Raw genomic sequence first — 7041 nt, 5'->3', positions numbered from 1 at the left:
CAGGCGCTCTGGGGGTCCTGGGGAGGCTGAGCATGCTTGCTGGGCCACGTGACCTGGGCACCTGACGCCCCATCCCTCCCGTCCCCAGGTCTTTCCAGGTGGCTGGGAGGGCAGGGGGCGTCTGGATCCGGAGTCTGGGGAGCAGGTTTTACACCTGGGTGGGCCTGGGGGGTGGGGGGGGCTGAGCTGAGGCCCCCAGGCACCTGGTGGTGACCAGTCTCCCACAGGCTTCTGGAGGCTTCTCCCTGGGCATGCCCCGGCCAAGGCCAGCTTCTGTTCCCACAGCAGATGCCGGGGACATCTGGTTTTCCATGTCTCTGTGCAGGAGCCAAAGCCGGCTTCCAGGGGTGGTAGCTGGACGGGCTGTCGCCAAGGCCAGGGCCCAGCGATGGCTCTTCTGGGCCCTTCTGGATGCTGGCTCTGCCCCGACTGCCTTCTGCCTTCTTTGGTTCCCCTCCCTGCCCTCCCCTGGACGCTGTGCTCAGAGGAGCCCGACCCCAGCCCTCAGCTCACCAGCAGAGTGGTGGGTCGGCTGCTGCCCTCCCGTCCCCTTCCCTCACCTGTGACGTAGGACGGCGACACCCACTGGGGGGTGACATGGGGTCAGTGAGATCACAGTTGTGAACATCCCCGGCCCATTCACCCTGGGGACCATGGGTCTGGACCCTGGGCGACGATGACAGACAGACGGTCTCTTCGGTGTCCGGGAGGCCCCACAGAGTGGGACGAAGCGGCTGATTTGTCCAAGTCCCTGCCTTGCCCACAAACGGCAGTGACAGTGGGACGTGCCTCACAGAGGCACGGAGCGGGCAGGAGGTGCTGTCCTTCATGGGCAGTAGGGCCACCTGCCCCTTGTCCTGTGGAGGAGAGCTGGTCCTGCGGGACCCTGACCAGGCAGCGGGAAGTCCCACAGCCAACTTCCCGGAGGCCGGGGCGCGAGGACCAATGCGCTGACTCTGTGCGCCCGACACTGGGGGAGAAGCAGGCCAGGTCAGGTGGCCAGCTGGGCCGTGGGGAGCACCTCCGGCCAGGAGAGAGATGGCTGCGGAGTCCCCCACTGAAGAGCCAGAGCTGCTGCCCGGAGTGGATGTGTCCCAGCAGCCCCCTGCTCTGGTCCCCCTCGTCTGTTTTGGGGTCAGCCTTCCCTTCTAGACGGTGTGGCTCCTGAGGGCAAGGGCCACTCCTACCCGTGTGGGCAGGTCAAAGAGACTGGTGCAGGGACTGGGTTTTGGATCCAGGAGGTCAAAGGAAAGACAGCCCGGGGACTTTCCCGGGACCTTGTTCTGGTTGGGGTGCGAGTTGTTCCCTGAAGTCCCTGTCACCACAGCAATGTTCAGAGGTGACACGCCTGGGTTCAGTCCAGCCCAGCTTGCATGGACTGACCAGTGGTCACTGTAGGCAGGTGGGGCGAGGCTGGAGGAGGGCCACTGGGGTCATTCCTTGGAAGGGGGATCTTCCCTGCCCCCCCCTGCCAGGCCCCACCATGAGCTAAGCACCCCCCCTCCACTGGGCCCTTCCACCATGACGGCAGCCTTATGCGGGGGCCCAGGGCAGTGGGACTGGCCACCTGCACCAGGACCTCTGTTTTGTAAGCCCCCAATAGACTTTTCCTCCTCTAAGCAGTTCTTGTCAAGTATTTGGTCACATGACACCGAAGTTGACTAAAACACTTTTTTTTAAAGGGTTGTAAAGCTGGCATGGTGTAAGTTCAGAGTCACTGGGGCCATCTGAGTCACCACAAAGGGAGAGCCTGCCTAAGAGCCATGTCAACCTAGAGGAAAGCAGAACTGAGAGACCAGGCAGATGCATGATGACCTCATGTGAACACCTGGATGCAGCCATTCCTGAAGCATCCAGGGTGTGTGAGTAAATTCTGCCCCCTCTTTTTTTCCCTCCTTAAGTTGGGCTTTTCTTGAGTCGTTTCAGTTGTTTATCAATCATAAGGCCTAGATTAATATGGCCATTTTTTTTTCTTTATTTAAAAAAAGCCCTGATTATTAAATGTCATCCATTACGCATGTCCCTTGGCCTAATTAAGAAGCAGGTGACAGGAGGGAAGAACACCTAGGATGGGAGAAAGGAGCCTGGCTTCGAGACAGACCCCGCCCTAGTGGAGGTCTTGTGGGGGAGGGCAAGCTTTTCCCCTGCGACTGGGCTTTGCCCTAGAGCAGCCCCCGGCCCAGGCCCAGTTCCACCTTGGAGGACCCTGATCCCTGAGCACCCCCAGAGTGTGGGGTCCCGGCTCCTTTCCCTTGTGCACTGTTCCTAACATTCGCTGTCACCAGGCTGGGCTCTCCTAGCAGGCCAGGAGGACAGGCCGGGGGCTCATTCACCTTCTCCCTCCCTCCCCACTCCTGATACGGCCATGAGCCTCCACGCAAAGCCCGCCCCCAAGCCCAGCTTGCTCCAGGCAGGGCCAAGCTGGTCAGCCCCGCCTGCCCCACGATGTCCCTGAGCAGGGCCCTTATCTCCCTCCGCCAGGCTAAATTTGGATCTGAACTCCCAGGCCACGGGGCCTGGGAAAGCTGACGGACTCCAGCCCCGGGCTCTTCCCTGTACTTTTTGTGGAGTGGGAGACCCCCCCCTCCCCGCCAGGAACAAGTGGAAAAGTCATTTGCAAAGCACAGGGACGTCACTCACCTGCCACCCTCAGGCGCAGCCCTGGGGACACCTGGCTGCTTTTCGGCTGGGCTTTCTAAAGCAGTCAGGTCTGGGGCTGCTGCTGGTTTCCACGGCGGTGAGATCAGACCTCCTGTGCAGCTTGCCTTCCGATTCCCCATGTGGACGTGCACACAAGCCCAAGGCAGACCCCAGCTGGCTGGTGCCCCGCCCAACAAGGCTCACGCCAACCGTGAGGCCAGGGTTCCCCTGCAGGTGAGGAACTGGGGCACAGCAGGTGGAGTGCCACTCAGGTCGCGCTCAGGCCACCCGAGCTAGGCAATGCTGCCTGGTGGCTGTGTTTTCCTCCGTCTTCTTGAGCACGTGCCGGCTGTGGTCACCTGCTGGGGGGTACCCTGTGTGGCTCCAGCTTTCCCTGGAGAAGGACTGTCCCCTTTCAGGTCTCAGAACTGGGACTGGGACAGCTATTGGATGTGGGTGAGTGAACGTCCTGATGCCTATATCCCTGGCATCAGGAATTGGTTCAGGAAGGGACCTGTGATCCCCATTGGTCTCTGGAGCAATGATCAATGGCAGGATGTGGGCTAGGCCTGCAGGCCACCATCTTGGGAACCTGTGGGAATGGGGCCAGAGCAGAGGGCAGAGAGCTGGTCCCGAGACAGCATTTCAAATGCTTGATCCACCTGCACCTGAAGTGGGATCCGCTGCTAGATTTTTAAGTTATGTCTGTTATCACCTTTATCCTTGCTGTTGGCTTTCTGTCACTGTGACCAAGAGTTTCAGGAGGGGTGGGGATTTGCCATGCTTTGTTGAACATGAGTTTCTTAGTTTTCTACGTTATAAATAATGCTGCAATGAACATCTTTACACATAGAACTTATCCCCGATTAGACTTATTTCCTTGCAGCACAAGTGATTTACTTGGCAAAGGGGTTAAAGGCTGCACAGTTTAAGGCTGGTGGTGATCTGGGTCCCCCCCGCAACACCACATGTGAGCGCAGTTTTTAGAATTGAGTTCTGAAGACCCTTCTTTTTTTCTTAAGCCAAAGTTGTATTTGTTTTTCAAACAAGAAAATTATGTTAATATAAAACATAAAAACACACAAAAATCAGAACACACAACACACAAAAACACAAAGACCAGTGCAAACCCTTCCCAACCCACTCCCCCAAGTTTTAAAACTTTATTTCAGTTCCCCAAAGTGTAGACCGTATGGAGAGGTCACAGTATTGAATCAGAAAGAGACAGAGACGCTTAAAAAGGTCTGTACACAGGTTGGGGAGTGGGCGGGTGGAGGCGCTCTCCCTCCGATATCAAAGACTACATAAACGGGTCTCGGTGACCAAACCCAGGTTTCTGGACCCTGTCATGTCTGCTGGGCCCCCGTCCACTGTTAAAAGTTGCTTTACAAAAGGATCAAAAGTGCACAGACGCTTTCATAAGGCACAGACAGATTGTTGCACGAGTCATGTTGTCAGGGACTTGGAGGAGACAGGGAGACAACTTCCAAGAAGTGCTGAGAGGTGGCGTGTTCCTGAGCCGGAAACCCCAGGCCAGAGCTGGAACAGGGCTGGGCAGTGGGGGGTCAGTGCCGCTCCCTCACCGCAGCCTCGCACAACCCCATTCTCGTCTGGAATGACCTACTCAGGGTTCTCCGGGGCCTTGGGACAGTTTCTGGGGCCAGAAAGCAGCAGTGAGCAGCTCCCAGGTCTCCCTGGCAGGACCTCAAGGTGGCCATTGGTGGGTGGGGCCTTTGGGGCTCTGCCTAAGGCCATTTTGGCAGCAGCTCAATGAACACAGGTGCCCCATGTTTCTAAAGACGCAGCTCTGGTCCAAGGGGATTGCTGGGGGTTCCCTTAAGTGGACCTGAGGCAGCAGGACAGCCAAGAAAGCCCAGGGGTTCCCTGATGCCTCATCGCCCTGGGCTCTACTCTGGTGTCAGGTGGGCATCTCCCCTGCCTGGTTCCCCCAGCACCCCGCATCCCACACCTGTGAGCACTCGGCAGACGTTTGCTGAGTGACTGTGTGAGCACAAGCTGAGGAACCATCATCACCAGGCTTCTGCCCGTTCTGCACCCTTCGGTGAGCACCTAGTACAGCCAGCAGAGGACCCAACACCAGAGCCACTGAACACAAGCTGGGCTCTGGCCCGTCCTCCTCCAGAGCTCCTTACAGGCTCTCTCTGGTCCCGTTCTCAGCCCCACGTCCACAACAGCCTGTGCTGGGGAGCAGGGTGGAATGCTGGGAACTGGGTGGTGGCTGGCGCAGGGAGCAGACACCCCTAGTGGCTGAGGCCCAGGAACCCCCTCCAGGATGCACTGGAGAATGGGGGGCTGCTTTGCTCAGGAGCAGCCCCACTGTGCAGGGGCTCCAAGCAGGCAGGGGCAAGGTCACAACAAACAGGCATCTGCTGGCCTCCCCCGCTGCCCCCAGAACCCTGGATGCTACAGTCCGGAAGGGTACACAGGGGGCGGTGAGCCTGGAGAACAGGAGGCTGGGGCGGCTGGGGTGGGGTCACACAGCCCAGGAAGCTGATGGGACAAGGCCCCGCCCTGGGCCTCTCCCAGAGTTGCCCCCTGGGGCACCTAGGTAACCCAAGACCTAGGGCTGGAGCCCCCGCCCGGGTAGCTCAGTCCCCCTGGGAGGGGGGCAGGCGGTGAGCACAGGAGCCTGAGGAGAGGACATGGGTCCCTTCTGAGCATGGGCACAGAGGGGCTGTGGATGTCCAGCCTCTGCAGACGGTGTCCAGGACACTCCTGGGCCAGAAGCCCAGCCCTGCCCCCTCTGTCATGTGGGCCCCTTTCCCCAGGATGCCAGTTCTCGCCTGCCAGGCAGGGACGCAGGACCATGGCCCCCCGCACGCTTCCCCCGGCCTGCTGGACGGGCAGGAGCGGGCTGTGCGCTCACAGCACCTTGCGTGAAGATTGGCAGTGTTTTCTTAGTGGCGTGCCCACCAGGGGCTCAGATGTGACACCACAGGGCTCATGTTTCCCAGGGTGACCACGTGCAGGTGCCTCTCTGGCCCAGTGCCAAGGCACATAGTGGGTGTGAATAAAGAAAAGTGGTTCTTCTTCCTCCCGCCCCCTTCCCAAGACACCCCGGCGGGGCCACGTGTGTCCCTTGGAAGCACCAGAGCCAGCCCTCTAGCGCACATCCGGAAGCGTCTGCCTCCCAGAGCATGAACACTCTCTGCTGCCCTTGGAAACCGAGGCTATTTATAGTGGCTGCAGAGCAGGTTCAGCAGGCCACTCTCACTTCCTCCCAGGTAACAGGTCACCAGGAGCACACCTGGCCCATCCTGGGGCCCAGGATCCCTGTCACTGGGTTCCTGGTGGCAGGTGTATGTGACCCCTGCTGGGACACCAGGGGGCAGCGGGGAAGGGCAAGGGCTGGTCCCCCAGCTTCTCAGACCACTGGGATATGTGACTGAGTCTCAAATCTGGTCAGGGGGACGATGCCTGCAGAGCACTGTCCCTGGTGACGAGACCACAGGGCCTGCACAAGGCTCGGCCCACTCCCAGCACAGGGGAAGCGCAAGGTGCCTGCCACGCCATGGGCCGGGCCCCAGGGCTGCCTGGATCCTCAAACTCTTACTGGGGCTCCCCTGGGCTTCCAGAGCTGTCAAAGATGCTGCTGCAGAATCCAGACGTGGGTGCTTCCCAGACTCACCAGGCAGAGCCAGCGCCCGGGGCCTGGCCGGGGAGGGGGGCGGGATCAGGTCAGAAACCCACGGCCACGCCCACTCGGAGGCAGCAGCTGACCCAGACCTCGAGCACCCAGGCCATGGACTGGTCTTGGGGAACCTGACCTCCCGCGCTGGCCGGCCCGGCTCCCGGGAACCGCGGCTTCGTGAGCTCGCAAGCTCCCTGCACGTTCTCTCTTCCCCTCTCGACAGGTCCAGAACAGATCAGGAGTTGAGAGGAAGACACACACTGCTCTTTGCAAGGGTCTCAGCTTTCTAGAACCTGTGCGAGCTTCCCTAGAGTGTCCAGTGCTGCACTTCCAGTTAGGGACACAGAAACGGGCCGAGCAGAGTGGCCCAGGGACAAGAAGACAGGGGTGGCCTGGGCCAGCCCTGAGCCCCAGTGAGGTCTGGGTGTCTGCAGAGCTGGGCCTGGGCGAGGGGTGGGCAGGGCCAGGCCCCAGGAACCGCCAGCAGGCTGGCCTGAGGGTGGAGGGTCCCAGAGCCTGGGATTCCAGCTGATATCTCCGTTATTAGTGGACACGGCCCGCGACACCTGGCAACCAGCAGGGGAAGATCAGCTGGGAATCGGGATAAGCACCGGCCACAAAGCCCCAGTTCCTCCTGCTCCTGCCCCCTGGGAATGCCCACGGCCCCGTAAACGTCAGCCCAGGGAATATGGAGGGTGACATTTCCAAGGCCAAGTGAGTGGCCCGCCTCAGAGGCCCTCCTCTCCCCT

Source organism: Marmota monax, unplaced genomic scaffold (genome assembly GCF_021218885.2).
Source record: "Marmota monax isolate L192 unplaced genomic scaffold, Marmota_monax_Labrador192_F-V1.1 WCK01_AAM20220418_F8-fsc00084, whole genome shotgun sequence".
In the NCBI taxonomy this organism is placed as follows: Eukaryota; Metazoa; Chordata; class Mammalia; order Rodentia; family Sciuridae; genus Marmota; species Marmota monax.
This window is presented reverse-complemented; position numbering follows the sequence as displayed.